Here is a 26,004-nt window from a genome sequence, read left to right on the forward strand (position 1 = left end):
CTAACAAGGGTGTCTCTAAATACGTCAGGCAAATGCTGGAAAAACTAAGTGAAAGGATAGATACATCTACAATTATAGTGGGGGATTTTAATACACCACTATCAACTCTGGACAGAACATCTCAAAAGAGAATCACCAAATAAACAAAATATCTGAATAGTATATTAGAGGAGCTGGATCTAATAGACATATATAGATCGCTACACCCAAACACAGCAGGATATACCTTTTTCTCAAGCACACATGGATCATTCTCCAAGATAGATCATATGCTAGGCCACAAAGAAAGGCTGAACGAATTCAGAAAGATTGAAATCATACAAAACATTATCTCTGACCACAGTGGAGTCAAGTTGGAGATTTGCAAGGGACAGAAGCCCAGATTTCACACCACGAATCTGAAATTAAACAGCACACTCTTAGAAAAACAGTGGGTCAAAGAGGAAAATCTCAAAAGAAATCAATGACTACCTTGAAACAAATGATAATGATAACACAACATACCAAAATTTATGGGATGCAGCAAAAGCAGTACTGAGAGGGAAGTTTATAGCCATAAATTCATATATCAAAAAAGAAGAAACAGCAAAAATTGAAGAACTAACTGCACATTTGAAGGAATTAGAAAAACAACAACAAAGTAACCCAACAGGAAGAAGAAGGAAGGAAATAACAAAGATAAGAGCAGAACTAAATGAAATAGAAAATAAGAAAGGACTTGAACAGATAAACAAGACCAAGAGCTGTTTTTTTTGAGAAGATTAACAAAAATGACAAACCTTTAGTGACACTAACAAAGAAAGAAAGAGAGAAGATGCAAATACACAAAATAAGAAATGAGAAAGGCAATATCACCACTGACTCCACAGAAATAACGACTATCGTAAGAGGATACTTTGAAAAACTATATTCCAACAAAAATGACAATCTAGAGGAAATGGACAAATTCCTAGAAACACATAAGCAGCCCATATTGACAAAAGAAGAAATTGATGATCTTAACAAACCAATCACAAGCAGAGAGATAGAATCGGTTATTACAAATCTCCCAACTAAGAAGAGCCCAGGGCCAGATGGCTTCACAGGTGAATTCTACAAAACATTCCGGAAAGAACTGACACCAATCCTGCTGAAACTATTCCAAAAAATCAAAACAGAAAGAACATTACCCAACTCCTTCTATGATGCCAAAATTACCCTAGTACCAAAGCCAAACAAAGACATCACAAGAAAGGAAAATTACAGACCAATTTCTCTAATGAACCTAGACGCAAAAATACTTAACAAAATACTTGCTAATCGTATTCAACAACACATTAAATGTATTATACACCACGACCAAGTGGGATTCATCCTAGGTATGCAAGGATGGTTCAACATAAGAAAATCAATCAACGTAATACACCATATAAACAGATTGAAGGAAAAAAATCACATGATTATATCTATTGATGCAGAAAAAGCATTTGACAAAATACAGCACCCTTTCTTGATAAAAACACTCCAAAAGATTGGAATACAAGGAAATTTTTTGAACATGATAAAGAGTATATATGAAAAACCTAAAGCCAATATTGTTTACAATGGAGAAATCCTAGACCCCTTCCCTCTAAACTCAGGAACAAGACAAGGATGCCCACTGTCTCCGCTCCTATTTAACATTGTCTTAGAAGTACTTGCTCGAGCACTGAGGCAAGAACCAGAAATAAAAGGCATTCAAATTGGAAAGGAAGAAGTCAAAATTTCATTATTTGCAGATGACATGATCCCATACATAGAAAACCCTGAGAGATCTACAACGAAGATTCTAGAACTCATAAATGAGTTTAGTAAAGTCGCAGGTTATAAGATCAATGCGCAAAAATCAGTAGCATTTCGGTACACCAATAATGAGCAAGATCAGGAGGAAATCAAGAAACAAATATCATTCACAATAGTAAATAAAAAAATCAAATACTTAGGAATAAATTTAACTAAAGAGGTAAAGAACTTATACACCGAGAACTATACAAGATTGTTCAAGGAAATCAAAGAAGACCTGAATAAATGGAAGACTATTCCTTGTTCATGGATAGGAAGACTGAACATTATTAAGATGTCTATCCTACCAAAACTGATCTACACGTTCAATGCAATCCCAATAAAAATCAACGCAGCCTTCTTTAAGGAACTAGAAAAACTAACTATGAAATTTATTTGGAAAGGAAAGAGACCCCGAATAGCCAAAGACATACTGAAAAAGAAAAACGAAATTGGAGGAATCACACTACCTGACTTCAAAACATACTACAAAGCTACGGTAGTGAAAACAGCATGGTATCGGCATAAGGAGAGACACATAGACCAATGGAATCGAATTGAAAGCTCTGATATAGAACCTCACATATACAGCCACATAATATTCGATAAAGCCACCAAACCCTCTCAACTGGGAGAGAGTGGCCTATTCAACAAATGGTGCCTGGAGAACTGGATAGCCATATGTAGAAGAATGAAAGAGGATTACCATCTCACACCTTATACAAAGATCAACTCAAGATGGGTCAAAGACCTAAATATAAGAGCCAAGACCATAAAAACCTTAGAAAACAGTGTAGGGAAACATCTACAGGACCTTGTAATAGGAAATGGATTTATGAATATCTCACCAAAAGCACGAGCAGCAAAAGAACTAATAGATAAATGAGACTTCCTCAAAATTAAAGCCTTCTGCACCTCAAAAGAGTTTGTCAAGAAAGTAAAAAGGGAGCCCACACAGTGGGAGAAAATATTTGGCAATCATATATCTGATAAGAAACTTATAACTTGCATATATAATGAACTCCTATATCTTGAAAATAAAAAGATAAACAACCCATTTAAAAAATGGGAAAAAGACTTAAACAGACACTTCTCCGAAGAAGAAATACAAATGGCAAAAAAGCACATGAAAAAATGTTCCAAATCTCTAGCTATCAGGGAAATGCAAATCAAAACTACAATGATATACCATCTTACACCCATAAGATTGGCAGCTATGAAAAAAACAGAAGAATACAAGTGCTGGAGAGGATGTGAAGGAAGGGGAACACTCATCCACTGCTGGTGCGAATGCAGAAGGATCCAACCATTCTGGAGGACAGTATGGCGGTTTCTCAAAATACTAGCCATAGTTTTGCCATATGACCCAGCAATACCACTGCTGGGTATATACCCAGCAGAACTGAAAACAAGGACACAAACCGATTTATGTAAGCCAATGTTCATAGCAGCATTGTTCACTATCGCCAAAAGTTGGAATCAACCCAAATGCCCATCAACAGATGAGTGGATCAATAAAATGTGGTATAAAAAAAATAAAAAAATAAAAAAATAAAATGTGGTATATACACACAATGGAATACTACTTGGCTGTAAGAACAAACACACTACAAACACATGTGATAACATGGATGAATCTTGAGGACCTTATGTTGAGTGAAGCAACCCAGACATTGAAGGACAAATACTACATGACCTCAATGACATGAAATAACTAAGCTGCCCTAGATAGCAAGAGACTGAGTGATAGGCTTATGGAAATCGGAGGGTGGAGGAAGGATGTGAGCCGATGTCTGCAGGGGTGGAATTTAAGACGAGATGGTGGTAAGTATGAACACAAAGAAGAGATAAAAGGGGGGCAAGGGGTTGCCTTTGGTTGGGGCTTTGCAGGTTTGAGGGTGGCTGGGGAGGGACGAATGGGTAACATTGCCCAAAAGTGGGGGAGGAAGGGGTAGCATACTAACATAGGAGAGGGTCAGGTGTTGGTGGAGAGTAAAATGCCGAGAAAATCATATCAAAATATAATAAAGAGGGTTACCTGTTTAGAATGTTCGGAGGGGAGGGTCTGATGCAGGACGGGCTCCTGGGGAATGTCTAAATGCTCATTATGCCAGAGTGGGTGACACCATGGGGTAGAAACCGAAGTAGTGAGAGTGGGGGTGGACCCACATCCTGGGGAGGACTAATGCCATCAAATAGAGGGAACTGTATCCCTCGAGAGAAAGGGTGGCTCCCAGGGCATTGGGGCAGTTGAGCAAGTTAGGCCCTGAACACAATTCTTCTATCTCTGGAAGTGGCTCCTCAGGAAACGGAGGTTGGCTGTCACTGTGGGCACCAAGCTGGAAGGGAAAATGGACGTTAAATGTGTGGAACCAAGGTAAATGGGGGGTAAGAGAGGAGTTTCTTGAGAGTACACAAGGATGGATATAAAACATGTAATATTACACCATAACATATAGGAGATGACAGACTGATAATGTAAACCATAATGTAAAACATAGGCTAACTAAGAATGTAAAAAACTGTGTATCCTAAAGTATGCACCATAATGTAAGCACAGATGTCACCTTGTTAGAAAGCTAGTGTCTCATACTCTGTACATCACGTTAAGTAAATATGATGTGAATAGGGTGTAAGAGTATTGCTGTGGAAGGGAAAAGGTTTTGTGATGGATGTATGGGAGTGCTGTATATTATATATATGCATTGCTGTGGTCTAGGGCTCCTGTGAAGAGAAGCTGAATAATTAGGGGGGGGGGGAAAGAAAAAGAAAGGATGTAGAATTTTTTCCAAGTCAACACGTGTTCTTTATCTAACCTTTAAACCCATCGCTATATGCCATTCCCTAGTAAGGGACCCTGACATTATATTGGGCTTCAAATTTCGGGGAGTTCTGGATAACAGAGTGTTTCAACAATGGCAGTGGAGGGATACTGGTATGGGATGCCATTGACAGGTGATATATGGCTGACAGGGAGCTGTACAGAACATATGTCCAGGGTGCATGGTAATGTTTGGATATACTCATAGTGGCAACAATTAAAAACCACAGCAGCGGGGGGGTACTGGGTTCCTGGCCAGTGGTGCTCTGTCGTGGTCCCTAGGGGAGCAGCGACAGTCTCCCAGGTGCAGCAGCGGGGACCGGGAGGGAGTGAGGGTTCAACAGTGAGCCCCTGATGCTAATGACTATGCTTGTGAGCTGATAAGCCTAAAATAAGAACAAGGCCTAGAGCAACATTGTGCCTGGGAATTTCCTCCTGTCAGCCTTCATGTTACTCAAATGTGGCCAGTCTCGAAGCCAAACTCAGCATGTAAATGCAATGCCTTCCCCCCAGCATGGGACATGACACCCGGGGATGAGCCTCCCTGGCACCGAGGACCACTATCAACTACCAAATGATGATGCAACTGGAAAATGACCTTATACGGAAGGTTCAATGCGGATCAGCAGAATATCCCTGTCTACATAAAATAACATGACTTTAAAATGCTGTTTGACCTAAAGTAAGGGGGAAATGGAAAGGAGAAATGAGTTTATATGGCTACGAGTTTCTAAAAAAGAGTCTGGAGGCTGGCAGAAGGATTGCCCTTATGCACAACTGAGCAGAGTCAGAGAGACAGATAAAGCAGATACAACCCCCAGATATTGGTTCCTTTGAGGGTTAAAGAGACCCATGGGAGTTATGGTCATGGCCAATGGGGTTAACTACCAGGTCAGATGGCACCTCTTTGGAAATGGTGTTTATGTGTGATGAATCTGGACTCCGATGGGATCTCCCTTCATAAGACTTTCATGCTAATGTGCTGAAGGTGCAGTTAATGTTGGGGTTTAAGATATATTTAGGGGATTTGAATCTCTGGACTGACAATGTGGTAGTCAGGTCCTGAGCCTCAACAGACTGCAGCACCTACAATCTGATTTATTGGACTTACCACACTCAGCTAAGATGGAGTTGAAGAAGGACAACCACCACACCATGGAGCCTAGAGTGATTACAACTGAAAGTGGGAGGATTGCATCCAGCATCCATGTGGAATCTGAGCCTCCTCTTGACATAGAGGTGCAATGGACACAACCAATCCAATGTCCACATAGAAGAGGTGGCATTGGATTGGGAAAAGTGGACATAGTGGCTGATGGGAATGGGGAAAGGCAGGAAGAGATGAGAGGTGGAGGCGTCTTTGGGACATGGAGCTGCCCTGGATGGTGCTTCAGAGGCAATCACCGGACATTGTAAATCCTCACAGGGCCCACTGGATGGAATGGGGGAGAGTATGGGCCATGATGTGGACCATTGACTATGAGGTGCAGAGGTGCCCAAAGATGTACTTACCAAATCCAATGGATGTGTCATGATGATGGGAACGAGTGTTGCTGGGGGGGAGAGGTGGGGTGGGGGGGTGGGGTTGAATGGGACCTCACATATATATTTTTAATGTAATATTATTACAAAGTCAATTAAAAAAACACAAAAAAGAAAAAGAAAAAAAATCAGTAGCATTTCTGTACACCAATAATGAGCAAGATCAGGAGGAAATCAAGAAACAAATACCATTCACAATAGTAAGTAAAAAAATCAAATACTTAGGAATAAATTTAACTGAAGAGGTAAAAAACTTATACACCGAGAACTATACAAGACTGTTCAAGGAAATCAAAGAAGACCTGAATAAATGGAAGACTATTCCTTGTTCATGGATAGGAAGACTGAACATTATTAAGATGTCTATCCTACCAAAACTGATCTGCACATTCAATGCAATCCCAATAAAAATCAACACAGCCTTCTTTAAGAAACTAGAAAAACTAACTATGAAATTTATTTGGAAAGTAAAGAGGCCCCGAATAGCCAAAGACATATTGAAAAAGAAAAATGAAATTGGAGGAATCACACTTCCTGACTTCAAAACATACTACAAAGCTACAGTAGTGAAAACAGCATGGTATTGGCATAAGGAGAGAAACACAGACCAATGGAATCGAATTGAAAGTTCTGATATAGAACCTCATATATATAGCCATATAATATTCGATAAAGCCACCAAACCCTCTCAAATGAGAGAGAATGGCCTATTCAACAAATGGTGCCTGGAGAACTGGATAGCCATATGTAGAAGAATGAAAGAGGATTACCATCTCACACCTTATACAAAGATCAACTCAAGATGAATCAAAGACCTAAATATAAGAGCCAAGACCATAAAGACCTTGGAAAGCAGTGTAGGGAAACATCTACAGGACCTTGTAATAGGAAATGGCTTCATGAATATCACACCAAAAGCACGAGCAGCAAAAGAACAAATAGATAAATGGGACTTCCTCAAAATTAAAGCCTTCTGCACCTCAAAGGAGTTTGTCAAGAAAGTAAAAAGGGAACCCACACAATGGGAGAAAATATTTGGCAACCATATATCTGATAAGAGACTTATAACTTGCATATATAAAGAACTCATATATCTTGAAAATAAAAAGATAAACAACCCATTTAAAAAATGGGAAAAGATTTAAACAGAAACTTCTCCAAAGAAGAAATACAAATGGCTAAAAAGCACATGAAAAAATGCTCCAAGTCTCTAGCTTTCAGGGAAATGCAAATCAAAACTACAATGAGATACCATCTTACTCCCATAAGATTAGGGGCTATGAAAAAAACAGAAGAATACAAATGCTGGAGAGGATGTGAAGAAAGGGGACCACTCATCCACTGTTGATGGGAATGCAGAAGGATCCAACCATTCTGGAGGACAGTTTGGCGGTTTCTCAAAAAACTAACCATAGATTTGCCATATGACTCAGCAATACCACTGCTGGGTATATACCCAGCAGAACTGAAAACAAGGACACAAACCGATATATGTACACCAATGTTCATAGCAGCATTGTTCACTATCGCCAAGGTTGGAATCAACCCAAATGCCCATCAACAGATGAGTGGATCAATAAAATGTGGTATATACACACAATGGAATACTACTCGGCAGTAAGAACAAATACAGTACAAACACACGTGATAACATGGATGAATCTTGAGAACCTTATGTTGAGTGAAGCAACCCAGGCATTGAAGGACAAATACTACATGACCTCAATGATATGAAATAAGCAAGCTACCTCAGTGAGCCAGAGACTGGAAAATAGCCTTACAGGAAATCGAGGGGTGGAGGAAGGATGTGAGCCGATGCCTGCAGGGGTGGAATGTATGATGAGCTGGTGATAAGTATAAGCACAAAGAAGAGATAAAATGGGGGCAAGGGGTTGCCTTTGGGTGGGGCTTTGCAGGATTGAGGGGGGCTGGGGATGGATGGATGGGTAATATTGCCCACAAAACTGGGGGAGGGAGGGGCAACATATGAACATAAGAGAGTGTCAGGTGTTGGTTGAAAGTAAAATGCTGAGAAAATGGTATCAAAATATAATTAGGAGGGTTACCTGTTTAGGATGCTCGGAGGGGATAGTCTGATGTGGGATGGACTCCTGGGGAATGTCTGAATGCTCATTTTGCCAGGGTGGGTTGTACCATTGGGTCGAGACCCAAGAAGTGAGAGTTGGGGTGGACCCACATCCTGGGGAGGACTAATGCCATCAAATAGAGAGAACTGTACCTCTCGAGAGAAAGGGTGGCTCCCAGGGCATTAGGGCAGTTGAGCAAGTCAGGCCCTGAACACTGTTGCAAATATCTCTGGACATGGCTCCTCAGGAAATGGAGATTGGCTGTCGCTGTGGGCCACAAGGGGAGGGGAAAACGGATGTTGAATGGATGGAACCAAGGTCAATGTGGGGGCAAGAGAGGAGTTTCGCGAGAGTACACGAGGATGAATATAAAACCTTTAGTATTACACCAAAAACATATATGGGATGACAGACTAATAATGTAAACCATAATGTAAAACATAGGATAACTAAAAAATTTAGAAAACTGTATATCCTAAAGTATGGACCACATTGTAAGCACAGATGTCACCGTGTTTGAAAGCTATTGTTTCAGAGTCTGTACATCAGTTTCAGTAAATATGATATGAATAAGTTAAAAGATTATCGCTGTGGAAGGGAAAAGGTTTTATGGTGGATGTGTGGGAGTACTGTATATTGTATATATGAATTACTGTGATCTAAGACTCTTGTGAAGAGAAGCTCAATAATTAGGGAAAAAAGAAAAGAAAAAGATAGGGTGTAGAAATTTTTCCAAATCAATATGTACTCTAGATCTAACCTTTAAACTCATCGCTATATTCCATTTTACTAGTAAGGGAACCTGACATTATATTGGGATTCACTTTACAATTAGTTTTGGATCACAGAATGGTTCAACAATGGCGGTGGAGGAATACTGGTATGGGATGTTATTGACAGGTGATATATGGTTGACAGGGAGTTATACAGGGCATATGTCCAGGGTGCATGGTAATGTTTGGATATGCTCATAGTGGAAACAATTAAAAACAACAGCTGGGGGGGTTCTGGGTTCCTTGCCAGGGGGGCTCTCTCATGGTCCCTGGGGGAGCACCAGCAGTCCCCCAGGTGCAATGGTAAGAACCAGGAAGGAATGAGTGTCCAACAGTGGGCTCCTGATACTAATGACTATGATTGTGAGCTTATACGCCTGCAATAAGAACAAAGCCTAGAGCAGCATTGTGCCTGGGAGTTTTCTCCTGACAGCCTTCATGTTACTCAAATATGGCCAGTCTCGAAGCCAAACTCAGCATGTAGATGCAGTGCATTCCCCCCAGCGTGGGACATGACACCTGGGGATGAGCCTCCCTGGCACTGAGGGATCACTACCAAATACCAGCTGAAGATGCTACTAGAAAATGACCTTGAATTAATGGTTCAATGTGGATCAGCAGAATATCCCTGTCTACATATGATAACATGACTTCAAAATGCTGTTTGACCTAATGTAAGGGGGAAATGGAAAGGAGAAATGAGTTCATATGGCTACGAGTCTCTAAAAAAGAGTCTGGAGGTTGTCAGAAGGATTGCCCTTATGCACAACTGAGCAGAGTCTCAGAGACAGATAAAGTAGATACAACCCCAGGTATTGGTTCTTTTGAGGGATAAAGAGACCCACGGGTTCTATGGTCATGGCAGATAGGGCTCACTGCCATGTCAGATGGCCCTTCTTTGGAGCTGGTGTTTCTGCGTGATGGAACTGGACTCAGATGGGATCTCTTTTCAGAAGACTTTCATGCTACTTTACTGGAATTGCAGTTGGTGTTGGGGTTTAAGATATATTTAGGGGATTTGAATCTCTCGACTGACAATATGATAGCCAGGCCCTGAGCCTCAACAGACTTCAGTTCCTACACTCTGATTTATTGGACTTACCCCACTCACCTAACATGGAGTTGAAGAATGTCAACCACCACACCATGGAGCCTAGAGTGCCTACAACTGAAAGCAGGAGGAGTGCATCCAGTATCCATGTGGAATCTAAGCCCCCACTTGACATAGAAGTGCAATGGACACAACCAATCCAATGTCCACAGAGAAAATGTGGCATTGGTGTGGGAAGGGTGGCCATGGAGGCTGCTGGGTGCAGGGAATGGGAGGAAGAGATGAGATGGGGAGGCGTTTTTGGGACGTGGAGTTGTCCTGGGTGGTGCTTCATGGACAATTACGGGACATTGTAGATCCCCCCAGGGCTCACTGGACGGAACGTGGGAGAGTGTGGGCTATGATGTGGACCATTGACTATGGGGTGCAGCGATGCCCAGAGATGTACTTACCAGGTGCAATGGATGTGTCATGATGATGGGAGAGAGTGTTGCTGTGGGGGGAGTGGGGGGTGGGGGCGGTGGGGTTGAATGGGACTTTATATTTTTTAAGTGTAGTATTTTTTTAAAAAATGAATAAAAAATTAAAAAAAAATAAAAGGGCTTGGAAGAGCAGTGCAGTTGTTGGAGAAGTCGAGAGAGGTTCAATTATTTTCATAGCAAAAGGCCAGGCCTCAGGAAGAATTTTGGGAAGGAAAAAATGATATATTTATGACCAGTCAGTCTCAGGGCTTTTCATTCAAAAATCTGAGCCCTGAACAAGATTTTTTAGTTCTTTTTATACAGAGGAAGGGCCAATGGGTCTTTGTTTCTGTGCTCAATAAGTCTGAATTAACACATGTCTTCCATATCCTAGGTAAGCTTTTAGCATGGACTTCATACATTCTAGATAAGCTTTTAGCACATTTGGTTTGCATTTTCCCTAAATATTTAAAGTTTATAGAATTTACATTGCTAAACTGTTTTTCTGGCACTGGAGTTGTTGTCATGTTTACCAAGGGCAGGGTTGCAGTTCTCACTGTCCCAAAGGTACAGCTCAGGACATATACAGCTCAGGTTATCTATGAAGAGATGAACAGTCCCCCTACCCATAGTCTACATCATTTCCCCCCTTTATGCCAGCTTATCTTGCTAAGCTTTAACATAATTATTGTTGGAGTTACGAGGTGGGTCGCTGTTCATTGTTTTGATTGATTATCCGACAAATCAATTTCCCAGCGATGGCCCCAAGAAAAAGTTCCTGGGTAACATCCAGGGTTTATCCCACTTTCAGAAGAAGTTCACATCCTGAACAGTAGAACCCTGGTGGTGGGGCCCCCCAGCAGTCATCCTGCCGGTTATTTGTGCTTACATGAATTTCTTGCTAGGTTCCAGATCCATTTATTAATTTTATTTTACTGTTAGAGAGTTTACACCTTTAATCTTAAAGGGGTGCTGAAGGGAGATGATCTCTTTTCTACAACTACTTCCAGCTGGCCATAGGTTGTAGTCCTTACCTAACAAGGTGTAAAAATTTTGTTATTTTACTTTGAGCGGAGGAAGATGGATCTGGCACTCTGTGCAAAGCTGGATGAAGTTTTCATATGGTTAATAAGATGTTCATCCTGAAAGAAACAAACTTAATTAAAATTTTGGAATACCTGTTTTATGTTTTAAAAGAGGAAGTTGGATTACAGAGGTAGACAAGTTTAGGTGCCTATAAAGATGGCACCGCTTTTAAAAGTTGGTGGAGAACAGTACACACACACACACATATATATGTATATATATTTTAAGTTACTTATTTTCCGAGAGAAATTGTAATAGATAACAGTATTAGGTACTTAGCCTTGTTTTAAAGACACATTTCAGCCTGTTTAATGATTGGAACTCATGCTCCATCAGGTGCTTCTGGTGAATTGGCACCTTTTGGGCAGTTGGTTTCATTCAGGATTAGTGCACCAAGTTGGAAATTCCCTTAGTTTTTAGCTGTGGAAGCGATCAGAACTACAGAATAAAGTTTTTACATTTTGGTTTTAATTGAATAATTCCTGGTGATTTTGACTGTACAATAGTTGACCCATCACTAGCAAGCAAGCCTCATTTTGCTACACAGTAGAGTACAGTAGAGTAGTAGCGTGGCTGAACCTGACAGCAATTAATGGGCTACCTGCAAGCCACTGGTGGCCCCATTGTTTTCAGCTACGACCACCACTTTATTTTATGGACATTCTTATTATTTAGAAAATGAAGTTACCAGGAATTTAACATGTCTAATGTATTTCGGAACCTGATCCAGAATAGAAAAGATAACATTATAATTATTAGGCTCATATTTAGAACAGGATAAGTGTATAGCACTTAATATTAATTAATGTATTACTTAATGCATAAGGATTCTGAGTTGCAATTAATAGTTTTTTAAGTTTCAGGTTTGTAATACTTTACGTATTATCTCTCCATGGGAGCAGGCCGTAATGCCAAATGTGTTTAAGTTTTACTTATGGCATCCTGGTAATCATGTCTCCACTTAGCATGTTCTTCACAAAGTGAGCAAGTCACAACATCATTGATCCTACAGAGTTTCCAGTATTTTACTGGCCTGGTGCATAGTGCTCTCTGGCATTATGGAACAGTGCCAATCTGGAGGTGATATCCACTGTATACTTGGCTGTACTGAGCTTTTATTGGCTGCCGTAGGAACTTGAAACTGCAACATAGTTTCTGTAACTTCAGGAGCATGACCAAGGGCATGATATAGCAAACATTTCTATTTGAGGGGTCAGTGACCATTCTAGCCAATAACTCAATGGAAAGGCAATCTGTAAAGTATTCAAGGCCTGGTTTGAATGCACAAGAGAGTTTGACAATGTTAAAGTTTATCCCTTGTTTATATATTATATATATATATATATATAACATTTTTAAGGCAACACATTATATATCAAATGACTTTGTTTATTTTTTACACTTTTACCATGAAGATACTAGCGGCATTTTACTTTATTAGTAGAAGGGAAAAACAAAACAAAACAAAACATTTTTCATTGTTAAAATGAAAATGGAAGATTCCCAATAGAATTAAGGCAACTTTTCATTATCATTTACTTAAACATGCACCTTACAATGACTTTCAGACAGGTTTTATTACCACGAAGTTACTTTTTGCCATCAATACCAATCCAGGTTTTTAGTTAACAATGACTTCTAGAACTAGAACCATTTAAATGTTTCAGTTTGGAAGATGTTTTTACAAACTTTTTACAATTAACCACAACCACATAGACTAGTTACCTTACATTTAAGTAAACTTATTAAATTACAATTACCAGCCAAAGAAGTTTACTTTATTAATTTAAGAGAGCATATCTACAATTTTCTTTAGCTTAATTTCATTAATATGAAATTGCAATTTTCATTACTCCAAATATTTTGTACACACAATGTTAATTTATTTAATGGGTATTTTATAAACAAAGGGAGATTACACCCAAGCTAAATAAAATTGAAACCACTATAGTTTATGGAAGGAATGTTGTCTTTTCTTTCTTTATAGAAAGCTAAAACTTCTTTTCTTTGTTTAAGTTCTGAAACTGTGAGTAATTTTAAAAGCATACGGACTACTAGGATCTGAAATAAATTATAATTGCATAATTTGTTTAATGATAATTTAGGAAAGACCTTTCCATACCTTTTATGGACATTTTTACTTACTGAAGTTTGGTAATAGAATTATTAACCACCCTTATTTTAAGGCTGTTAAGATATTTAAACTGGGAAATTACAGGGCAAACTAATTTTTAATTCCCCAGCCTAGAAGGTAGTTTTAATCTGCCATACCTAGCCCCTCCCTCAAGGCTCTTGCAAAGAGAAGGCCCTTACCCAGTAGTTCCTATAATCAGATTTCTATAAGACCTTTCCATCCTGCTTAGTCTAATTTGGGCTCGAGGAATATTTATTCACATATATAACTGCATATTTAATTTTTAACAATTTGAATGGAGTTGTTTTAAGAATTTTCATTTGTTAATTTGATATTATTATCCCAATGTATGAAGATATACACTGAGTAAATAGGCAGACACAAATAGAGTTAGACACAGAAACAACTCATTGATGTTACTTATAATTTGCATTATTTTATATACCGTTTAGTTTAATCTGGGTTTAGAAAGATATATTACTTATATTGTAGTAGAGAAATCGGGTGTGCGCGGTATCGAAGGCCAGGACACGAGAATACCGAGAAGGAAGTTGGTTTATTTCGACCGGCTGGGCTCGGCGGACTCTTGTCCTAATAAAAACCGAGCCCCGAACAGCCTTTTCCAGACCCTTTTATACAGAGGATATAGGATTAGGAAGACTAACAGGGATGGTAAACAGACCTTTGGTTAGGTTCTTCAGTGTTTGATCTTAGTATCAGATAGGTTATTTCCTCCAGGTGAGTTACATATTCTCCACATCCAAGCCAGTTTGGATTAGCATATCTTCCACATCGTCTGGAGGCAGCCCTGAATACACACTCAGTCTCACATCCCTTCTGAACATTCAAAGACTGTAGGGCCTATATTACTTATTTGGCCATCTTGGAGACTAGGTACTCTTGGAAATGATTTTGATTTAATGCATAGGCTATATCAATATAACTGCATATTTAACCCAAACAATTTGAGCAAATAGGCAGACATAAATAGATTGACACAGAAACATAACTTAGTTACTTAAAACTTTCATTTTTTACAAAATAAGTGTGACTGCAAAACATTTGAAAGACTCCTAAAAGGGTTTTTTCCTTAATTTGCACTATGACTATGAAGTTTTTCACATGAATCTTGTTTTTTAACTAATGGCTTGTAACCAAAATATTCTCAATGCTTTAAAATAATTTTCCTTTGTTTCAGAACCTTGTATTTTACTTGGACTTGTATATTCACTGAGACTATTTAAGCCTCAGGGAGACTGTTTCTCTCATGAATTGCCACTCTTAGGAACCCTGGCAATCAAGTCAGGAGGTTTCCTTCCTTTCCCAGTCCTTGGAGATAAAAACCCCTGGTGAACATTCAACCCCAAGGGTCAAAAATTCCACCAGGCAACAATTTAGTCCACACTTGGAATCATGAAAGAAAGCAGGGTTACTAATACCAGTAGGACAGGAGCCAGGGATGTCTCATGTTTGTTTTTCCCTGAGCTATAGGGGCAAAAGCTGTTATGAAATAACCATACATAAAGGCAAGGGGTGAGGCTAGGCTTGAAGTGACCATAAACAAGGTAAGGTTAGTTTAGAATTTACAATTACAAAAAGCCAAACACAGATTTTAAAGTTGAGGTTTATCCTTTTTTTCTGCAGTTTTATAACCCTTACTGCTGATGTTCCCAGACAGACCATTAAAAGGGCTATCAAGTGATTAGAGGTCTATCATTTTCAAGCAGTAGCCTCCTTCCTTTAGACAAGTTTACAGCTTTAAAACATTTCAAAGCATTTTTACATAGACTCACAGGGAGAGAGATTCGGAAAAGAAGAACCTGGGAAGAATGCAAATTTATTTTGGCCTTTGACAACTTAGAGAGGGAACTTTATTGCATTTATTTTGATCCTCCTCTGCATCCCCTTCACTTCCCCCCTTCCAGGCAGTTGGGTGGATAGTGATTAAATAGGAATGTGGCTTATGAAGAGAAGGTATGAAATCACTGGAAAGGGTTAAGCTGCTCTTGCCTTTCCAGCTTTCTGCTAAAATGGCTTGAGAGAACTTTTTAAAATTCAGCACCTTTCAGGGGGACCCAGCCACCCTGACTTGGACCAATTTCAATAAACTTGGGTGCACTCCATGGATAAGGATGGCTCCCAAGCCCCAGTAAAGGGGTGGACCCAGAGACAAGACAGCAGGGTATGCGCATTTAGATTCCGCAGTTTTGCCTTATAATCAATTCACTCCTTTGCCAATGGCAAGGGAGGGTTCCAGCTTAACCAAAGGTTACCGCTTTACATAATTACACAATTCAACATCAGCATTTGAACACAGAGAGAAGCACAAAATTTATCAATCTGACTCAAAATCTCTATTTTCTGGACACTGCTTCCCCTGCAACGAAAGAGAACTTTCAATATTAAAATTTAACAGGATTTTCTGTTTACCCTGGCTGTTTACAAAGTGAATTTATGTGTAATTCAGCATCAAGATAAAAGACTCACAGCTAAACTTTTCTCACTGTTTAACTTTACACCCAGACCAAGCTTCAGTAAATAGCTGATTCATTTTCCTGTAACAAAGTTTTTCAAAATCCAGACCAATTTCTAGGACATTAGGACTTAAACCTATAAATATCCTTTCTTATTATAATCAAGCCTTCACTATCTCAATGGAGGTAAGACCAGAAACCAGATACTAACATGCAGTTAGACAAACCCAAAACACCAGGCTACTTCCTTTTTCTTTTTTCAGACCAAGAGAGAATGGCTTCCCCCAAATTTCTGGAGGTACTGGGGCTCTCTAGGGTGGTGATTGGTCTCCCCTTCCTAGCAATTAAAGCTAGGGTTTTCCTGACTATGCTCCCCAGGGAGTCTTATCTTCTTCCATGTTTGGAGTCTTTTTCATTCCCAGAAATTTTTTTCTAGAACTTCCATTGCCCTCAGTTTTCATCAGGAAGATTCCGGTGGAGCCCACATCTTTTCTGTATTAAATGTAATCCAGGGGCACTCAGATTGGGGTTCACCTGACTCCTCCTGGCTTCCTTGGGGATCCAGAAGAGGAAGTGAAATGCTACCTTCTCTGGCCTTCATCTGCAAATTCCAGGAGAGCCCCAAAAAATGTAGACGTCAAGAGAGGTTCAATTATTTGCATATAGAAAGACCATGGCTCAGGAATAATTTGGGGAAGGAAGAAAAGGTTTATTTATGACCAGCCAGGCTTAGAGCTTCTCATTCCAAAATCCCAGCCCTGAACAAGACTTTTGAGTTCTTTTTATACAGAGGAAGAGCCAAATGGTTCTTTGCTTCAGTGCTCAATAAACTTGAGTTAACATATATCTTCTGTATCCTAGGTAAGCTTTTGACAAGGACTTCATACATTCTAGATAAGTTTTTAGCACATTTGGTTTGCATTTTCCCTGAATATTTAAAGTTTATAGAGTTTGCATTGCTAGACTGTTTTTCTGGGACTGGAGTTGTTGCCATGTTTACCAGGGGCAAGGCAGCAGTTCTCATTGTTCCAAATGCACAACTCAGGACACGTACAGCTCAGGTTATCTATGAAGAGATGAACAGCCCCCCACCCATAGTTTATATCACAGTGAGTCCCTGCCCTGTGCCCCAGCCCTCATGACTGTGGTCAGACCCAACAAGCCTGGGTGTGCAGCATAGACGCAGAGAATTTCCATGCCCTAGCCTCTTCCCTCCCAGGATTACATCCAGTTGGCTTATAGATGAACCTGTTTAAAATGGAGACCCAAAGGAAGGCATTAAACAGGCTGTAGACCATAGTTTCCCTCACCAATAAAGTCTTAGCTGTGGCTTGCCAAATATGGAACTGGATTTTGTCTAAGTTCTTGACTATGCTGCAGAAATGAATTTCAACAGCACATTAGTTAAGTTATAACAGTAATTTACTAAGGTAGGGATGAAAGAGAAATGGGAGATCACGGGTCCCAGGTAGAGAGGAAGGGGCTGAAAAGTGATAAAGAGGACTGATTTACAGACTAAAATTGGCCATAATAGATTATAAATGCCCAGATTTTACTTCATGTTGATCCATGCAGGAGGACAGGAACAGGGCAAGTCTAGCAGAGGGACAGGGTGAAGGCAAAAGCAAAAGAGCTTGGCGCTTGCCTTTTTAAAACATTAATTATTCTGCCACATTGCTAATGGCAGGGATGGTGTTCCAACTGTTTACTATTTTGATTGATTACCCCACCCATCAATCTCCCAGGAGAACCCAATTATAAAGTCCTTGGGGAATATCTGGGGCTTCTTCTGGCTTCCTGAGGAAATCTAGTTCTGAATGGCAGAATCCTGTGGGGGGCACCTTCCAGCAGCCATCTTGGATAATTGATGTCTACGAGGACTCTTTGCTGGGTTCCAGATTCATCTATTGATTCCCTATCTTTTTAGCCAGCTTCAGAGATACAAAACAGGATGAATTAAAGGTGCTGGATTATCTCCATGTTCTGGGCACAAAAATGGATTAAAAATCTATTTCTTAAAAATTAAGCCACTGATTTTAAAAAAGGGGGGATCTAAATAGCATCCAAACTCTCCCAGTGAGAACAGATAAGTATAGCCAAGAAATGTTTGAAACAGAAGGATTCAAAAGGAAACTTGTCTACCAGATACTAAAATATTATTAAACCTACAATAACTTTGCTGAGTGTTACTGGCACAAGAACAGACAGAATGATGAATGAAACAAAATGGGAAGTCCAGAAGCATACCCAGGAATTGTGAGTATGATGATGATGGAATTTCAAATAGGTAGTGAAATGAGTACTTATTCCAGAGACTATGTACTATTTGGTGGAATAAAAGAAGCTGAGATGATTTTTTTTTTTTACCACATCTAAAATCAGGGAGAAAAAAATTTTATCTTTAAAAATTTATCCAGGGCATTACATTTTTTAATTTAAGGGGCAAAATAAACAAACAAAAACAAAAAAGTAAAATCAGAAAGGAAACAATATACATTGGACTACATAAATTTTAACTTCTTATATCAAACCCGAATGAGAAAAAAAAAAAAGAAAAAGATAAGGGAAAAATGTGAATTATAGCTGGGAAAGCAAGACCCAATGAACTCAAGGGCTCTGGCTATCCTTCACTAACTAGCTCAACAAATTACTTGGGACAAATCACATCACCATTTTAAAGTGAAATTACCTGTAATCCACACACTTTGAAGACAGTCAAAACAACTTACTTTATGTGTTTATTTGTACACCCCCAGTTATCAGAACCTTCAGGGAATGTTAGTTTAAGGCAATTTTAAAGCTGCAACCTGTAATCACTTCAGATACTGATCTTTTCTCAATTCATCTTTGAAAGGCATTACTTTTTTTAATGTAAAAATATTTAGGACACTTCACAAATTTGCATATCATTCTTGAGCTGGGGCCATGCAAACCTTCCCTGTATTATTCCAATTTTAGTCTATGTCCTGTGAAGGAAGCACAAGGCATTAATTTCATTAGTATCTTAAACTTTACATTTGCAAAAGCAACCCTCCTTAGACTTCCTTCCCCAATCTTCCCCATCTGAATAAGCACACAACCATTGAACCCGTGCCCCAAGGCAAAAATCCTTTACAAGTCATTGTCCTCTTCCCCTTCCCTTCAGGAATGTTCCAATAGCACTTACATCCTGGAGACACCCCCTTCTTTCCATCTCCCTGGCTCCCAAGATAGTCCCAGTGCCTCCATCTCCAGGCTCCTGGACTACCTGACTGGTCCTGATATAGGCTGTGCATTAAATCAAAATTATTTCCAAGAGTACCTAGTCTCCAAGATGGCCAAATAAGTAATATAGGCCCTACAGTCTTTGAATGTTCAGAAGGGATGTGAGACTGAGTGTGTATTCAGGGCTGCCTCCAGACGATGTGGAAGATATGCTAATCCAAACTGGCTTGGATGTGGAGAATATGTAACTCACCTGGAGGAAATAACCTATCTGATACTAAGATCAAACACTGAAGAACCTAACCAAAGGTCTGTTTACCATCCCTGTTAGTCTTCCTAATCCTATATCCTCTGTATAAAAGGGTCTGGAAAAGGCTGTTCGGGGCTCGGTTTTTATTAGGACAAGAGTCCGCCGAAACCCAGCCGGTCGAAATAAACCAACTTCCTTCTCGGTATTCTCGTGTCCTGGCCTTCGATACCGCGCACACCCGATTTCTCTACTACATTTTTGGCGACCCAGATGGGATGCGCTGAGAAGGTCAGAGGCGGCAACAGTTGTTTGCCCCTACTGGACATCTCCGGGGAGGCCGGGTGGGCCTGGGCAAAGCCCAGCCCTGGGCGCCCCTGGAACACCCCATTTGAGTCCAGAAAGAGGTTGCAGTTTTTGCTGGAGCCCTTCGGGAGGAGCCGGGGACACCAGGAGGTTTGAGAGACCCTGAGAACAAAGCAAGGAGCTTCACACGTCGGATTGGTAAGACCCCCGGGGGCATAGTGCAGGGAAGGCCTAATTCTGAAATTAGGAGGGAGTCTGATCAACTCTCAAAGAGGAGGCCCTAGTACTCCTGAGAATACAGGAGGAAGCCGTCTCCTCTCCAGGTCCGAGGAAAGGAAAGGGGGGTGGTTGTGTGCGTGTGCTTGTGGCGACTGAGTGAGACGCGGAAAATCACTTCTGCGGTGCGAGTGCGGAGTCCCGATCCATGGTTCCCTGGCGACCTCATACGATCAAGGGCGGTCTGGGGGGTCCCTGCAAAGGGACCCTCTTCCATATCGGGGGCTTATACCAATCCGCTAAGGTTAAGAGGCGCCTGACAGTTCCCGCGAGGGACGCGGCAGGAGACGGATGAAGTGAAAGGCTTGAGTGACTGTTGTACACCGTCGGCACAGGGTGGAAATGGGAAACACACACAGTAAAACCCCGTTAGGATGCATGCTGGAAAACTTCCCCCGTGCATTCCACGCAGAGATGTACGGCATAAGGTTTCAGCCAGGAAAGCTTAGGATGCTTTGTGAGTTAGAATGGCCAACTTTCGGCGTGGGCTGGCCCCAGGAGGGCACTTTGGATCCCCGGATCATCTGTAGAGTCCACGACGCAGTGACTGGAAATCCAGGGCATCCAGATCAATTCCCCTACATTGATGCTTGGGAAAATGCTGTGAGCCAAAACCCGCCTTGGTTAAGGAAGTGCGTGCCTAAGGAAGCTAGAATTTGCTTAATGCAGAAACCAAGGAGTGCCATCCCAGGAACCAAACCAAACAATCACCATGCAAAGGGCACAGAGAAAGTGTGTCCCAAGTCCAGTGCTAATCTGCCCATTTTGGAAGGGCCAGATGAATTTGAATTTCCACCACCTTATGCGATGACTCCCGCCCCGGCGGTACTAAGGAATGAAAATGAGTTAGTCTCCCTAAGCAGTGACCCACAGTCATCATCCGCACAGGGAAGTGCGATATCCACACCATCCCCACCGCTGCTTTTATCACCACCCCCACCTCTGCTTTTGTCACCATCAGAGAGGGCACCTATACTATCCCCGCAGTTGCAGTTGCCTTTATCGCCATCTGCACCTAAGAGCCCTACGCCATCTCCACAGCAGTTTTTACCGTCTCCGCAGTGGTCTTTGGCACCTTCTGCAAGGAAAAATGCAGACCAGCTGCTTTTACAGCCGGTTGCCCCTGGCAACGCCACTGCAGTGCTGCAGGTCAGTCAGGGAGGAGATGCTAAGAGATTACAGCTCAAACCACAGGGAGCCCCGGGGGCAGAGGGAGCAATGAAAAAGGCTGCTTTCCAGTTCCCGCTCTGTGAAACCCCGGCCCCAATCTTTTACGATGCAGATGGCCAGGTTCAGGGGGGAAGCCAGACATTCATCTATCAGCCCTTTACGACAACAAATCTCTTTAACTGGAAAAGCCACACCCCACCATTTTCGGAGAAGCCTCAGGCCATGACAGACCTTTTCCAGTCCATCATACAGACCCACAGACCCACCTGGGCTGATTGTAAACAACTTATAATGACTTTATTGAACTTTGAGGAGAGAATGCAGGTCATGCAGGGAGCGCTAACCTGGCTTAGAGAGCACCCACCTGAGGGAACTTTGGACAGTGATCAATACGCCTGCTTGCAGTTCCCAGAGGAGGACCCCTGTGGGATCCGAATAGCGCTGTCGGGCTCAACCGACTAGAGACATTCCATAGGGCATTAGTTGAAGGATTCAAGGTGGGGAGCCGCAAGGCAGTGAATATGGCAAAGATCAGTCAAATTCCACAGGCTCTAGATGAGAGTCCTGCTAAATTCTATGAGAGACTGTGTGAGGCGTTCCGTGTATACACGCCCTTTAACCCAGATGCTCCTGAGAGCCAAACAATGGTAAATGCAGCATTTGTTGCTCAGTCACAGGCTGACATTCAGAGAAAGCTGCAGAAATTAGATGGGTTTGCTGGAATGAATATCTCTCAGCTCATAGAAGTAGCTACTAAGGTTTATGTCAACCGTGATGAAGAAACAAAAAGGGAGGAAATTAGGAAGATGAAGAAAAAGGCAGATTTTCTGGCCGCAGCCATAGTGGAAAAGTCCATTCCTGTAACAAGGAAAGTAACTTGGCAAGCCCCAGCCCCAAGGAGAGGGAAGGGCCCACGTCTAGGGCGAAATCAGTGTGCATACTGCAAGGAAGATGGACATTGGAAGCGAGAGTGTCCTAGCTGGCCACTTGACCCGGCCTCTGCAGCCAAAGCATTAGCCAGAAAGGCCAGTGGGGTATCACAACCCAAACGCTGGGACCGTAAAGGTTCAGAGAAGAAACCTGCAAATCAGATCATTGGGCTGGCAGGAATGGAGGACTCTAATAGAGATTATTAGGACAGACCGGGCTCCTATTCCCTTGGCCCCGAGGAGCCTATGGTCAGAGTTCAAATTGGGGGCCGCACCATACAGATGATGGTTGACACTGGGGCTCAACATTCTGTAATGACCAAGCCAGTTGGGCCTCTATCAAAAAGGCAAGCCACTATCGTAGGGGCAACTGGCAAAAGTGCCCAACGGCCTTTCCTTCAAGCCAGGACCTGCAACATTGGGGGAAGGGAGGTCACTCACAAAGTCCTCTATCTTCCGGAATGCCCAGTCCCCCTCCTGGGTCGAGACCTGCTGTCAAAACTACAGGCTCAAATTACCTTTAGTGCCACAGGGCGATCCACACTAACCTTGGGGCCACAAGACCCTCCAAAGGTAGCGCTAACCCTTCCTCTGCAGGAGGAATGGAGACTATTTTGCCTCAGTGAAACTGGAAAATCCATGGCCATACAGCTCCCCTTTGAAGATGTGCCTGAAGTATGGGCAGAGGGGAACCCGATGGGGATGGCACATGACATTCCTCCAATTATTATTGAAATAAAGCCTACAGCCAGTCCAGTAAGCATAAGGCAGTATCCAGTTCCACGCGAAGCGCAAGAAAGGGTCCAGCTACATATTCAGAAATTGCTGAGTGAGGGCATATTGAAGCCGTGCCAGTCTCCGTGGAACACCCCTCTCTTCCCAGTTAAAAAGCCTGATGGAAATTACCGCCCAGTCCAGGACTTACGAGCAGTTAATTTGGCAGTAGTAGCCCTTCATTCTGCAGTTTCTAATCCTTATACTCTGCTCAGCTTAATACCCGCATCGGCAATCTACTTTTCATGCCTAGATCTTAAGGATGTTTTTTTCTGCATTAGGGTAGCACCAAGGAGTCAGCCGATTTTTGTCTTTACATGGGAAAATCCAAATTCAGGTGAAAAGCAGCAGCTAACATGGATGCGATTGCCTCAGGGATTTAAAAATGCACCCACTATTTTTGGACTAGCCCTGGCCAGCAATCTCAAATCCTTTAAGGCAGAAAGCCATAACTGTTTTCTTCTCCAGTATGTAGATGACCTCATTCTCAGAAGTTCCACCTATCAGGACTGTGCTGGTGGAACCCATGCTCTTTTAAAACATCTACAGCAGAAGGGCTATTGGGTGTCTGAGGAAAAGGCCCAAATCTGCCTACCTCAGGTCAAATATCTAGGTTACAAAATAACACAGGGGTGCCATGAATTAAGACTGGAAAGAAAGGAAGCGATCTGTAGTCTGCCTGAGCCCAATTCTCGCGGGAAGCTGCGAGAGTTCCTTGGGACAGCTGGATTCTGCCGCAATTGGATCCCCAATTTTGGGGTCCTCACGCGCCCTTTATATGAAGTCACAAAGGGGGGAGATAGGGATCCTCTGCTCTGGGAAAGCCCACAGAAAAATGCTTTCACTGCTCTCAAACAAGCTCTAATGGAAGCACCGAGTCTCGAACTTCTGAACCTCAGTAAGCTGTTCTACCTCTATGTTCACAACCGCCAAAGCATAGCAGTAGTACTCACTCAATACCTCGGTTCCTGCCAAAGACTTGTAGTGTATTTATATAAACAATTGGACACTGTAGCCCAGGGATGGCCTTCATGTTTGCAAGCTGTAGCGGCTGCAGCCATGCTTACAGTGGAAGCCAAAAAATTAACTCTTGGGCAGCCTATTATTGTCCGGGTTCCACATGCAGTAGTCACAATCTTAGAAGCCAAAGGAATACATTGGCTTACTAACAGCCGCCTGGTTAAATATCAGACCCTATTATGTGAAAACCCATCCATCCAGCTGGAACTTGTAAAAACCCTAAATCCAGCCACCCTGCTACCCGTAGAGCCAGGGGTTCCAGCCCATAACTGCCTGGAAACATTGCAAGAAGTATATTCCAGCCGGCCAGACCTTCAAGACCAGCCATTGGCAAATCCTGACATGGAGTTTCTTACAGATGGGAGTAGCTTTATGCAGGGCAGCAATCAACGAGCAGGATATGCTGTAGTAACATCTGAGACCACAGTAGAGGTGCAGCGCCTCCCAAATAACACATCAGCACAAAAAGCTGAACTCATTGCCCTCACCCGAGCCTTGCAACTTGCAGCCGGAGCCAAGGTTAACATCTACACAGACTCCAAATATGCCTTTCTTACCCTGCATGCGCATGGAGCCTTATATAAACAAAAGGGACTCATTAACTCAGGAGGCAAGAGCATTAAATATGGCACACAGATTCTGGAGCTACTAGATGCAGTTTGGGAGCCTGCCAAAGTAGCTGTAGTGCACTGTAAGGGACACCAGACAAGCCACAGCCCCATTGCCCAGGGAAATCGGAGGGCAGATGCTGAAGCAAAAAGAGTGGCACGGGAGGGATCCCTATCTGAAAACCTGGCCGCTGCTCTCATTCCTCAACCCCTTAATTATCAGAACATCCAGCATACACTGCCTGTTCTTGCCCCGCAGCCTCTGAGTCACCGAGAGCCACAATATACTCAAGCTGAGAGAGAGTGGATACTCTCTGAGGGCGGGACACAAAGGGAAAATGGATGGTGGACATTGCCTGATCACAGAATAGTTGTGCCACAAATATTAGCAGCAGCCGTAGTTCAAGACTACCATGAGAACACACACTTGAGAAAAACTCATCTTAAGGAAGTGTTAGAAAGATTCTTTTACATCCCAAGACTAGTCACTATCACCCATGCTGTATGCCAACGATGTGTGACATGTGCAAAGAATAACCCTCACCAGGGGCCCACAACAGCCCCAGGGGTCCAGAGAATTGGTAGTATGCCCCTCGAAGATCTAGTAGTTGATTTCACTGAAATGCCACGATCTGGAGGCTATAAATATCTCCTAGTCCTTGTTTGCACGTTTTCTGGCTGTGTGGAAGCCTTCCCCACTCGAACAGAAAAAGCTGAAGAAGTAGCCAAGGTTCTCCTCAGGGAAATTATCCCTCGCTATGGGCTACCGCTCTCAATTGGCTCTGACAACGGACCAGCCTTTGTCTCTGAAATCACTCAAAAGATTGCAAAGGCACTGCGCATCCAATGGAAACTGCACACCGCTTACCATCCTCAGAGCTCAGGAAAGGAAGAGCGAATGAATCATACAATAAAGACTTATATTGCCAAGATTTGCCAAGAAACTGGGCTAACATGGGTGCAAGTACTTCCAAGGGCTCTCCTACAAATTCGAGCCAGGCCAAGCCGAAAACTAAGCCTAACTCCTTATGAAATCCTCTTTGGGAGGTTTCCTCCCTTAATCAGAAATATAGAGGGGGATCTTAGAGAAAGAGGGAACTTATCAATAGCTCAGCAGATGATAAGCTTAGGAAAAACCCTACATAACCTGCATTGCTGGGTCCAAGAAATGGCCCCCATTAGCTTAAGCAGCTCTGTACACCCATACAAGCCAGGAGATGCAGTCTGGGTCAAGGACTGGA

General features: G+C 42.0%; 1 non-coding gene across 1 annotated transcript; it reads right to left on the minus strand.

Annotated features, from left to right (window-relative positions):
• Positions 1 to 19,104: 19,104 nt before the first annotated feature.
• LOC131274694 (U6 spliceosomal RNA) lies at positions 19,105 to 19,210 on the minus strand. The gene has a single exon (XR_009181982.1). It is a non-coding gene; the product is annotated as a U6 spliceosomal RNA (small nuclear RNA).
• Between the last annotated feature and the right edge of the window lie 6,794 nt (positions 19,211 to 26,004).

This window comes from Dasypus novemcinctus, chromosome 19, assembly GCF_030445035.2.
Source record: "Dasypus novemcinctus isolate mDasNov1 chromosome 19, mDasNov1.1.hap2, whole genome shotgun sequence".
NCBI classification, from domain to species: domain Eukaryota; kingdom Metazoa; phylum Chordata; class Mammalia; order Cingulata; family Dasypodidae; genus Dasypus; species Dasypus novemcinctus.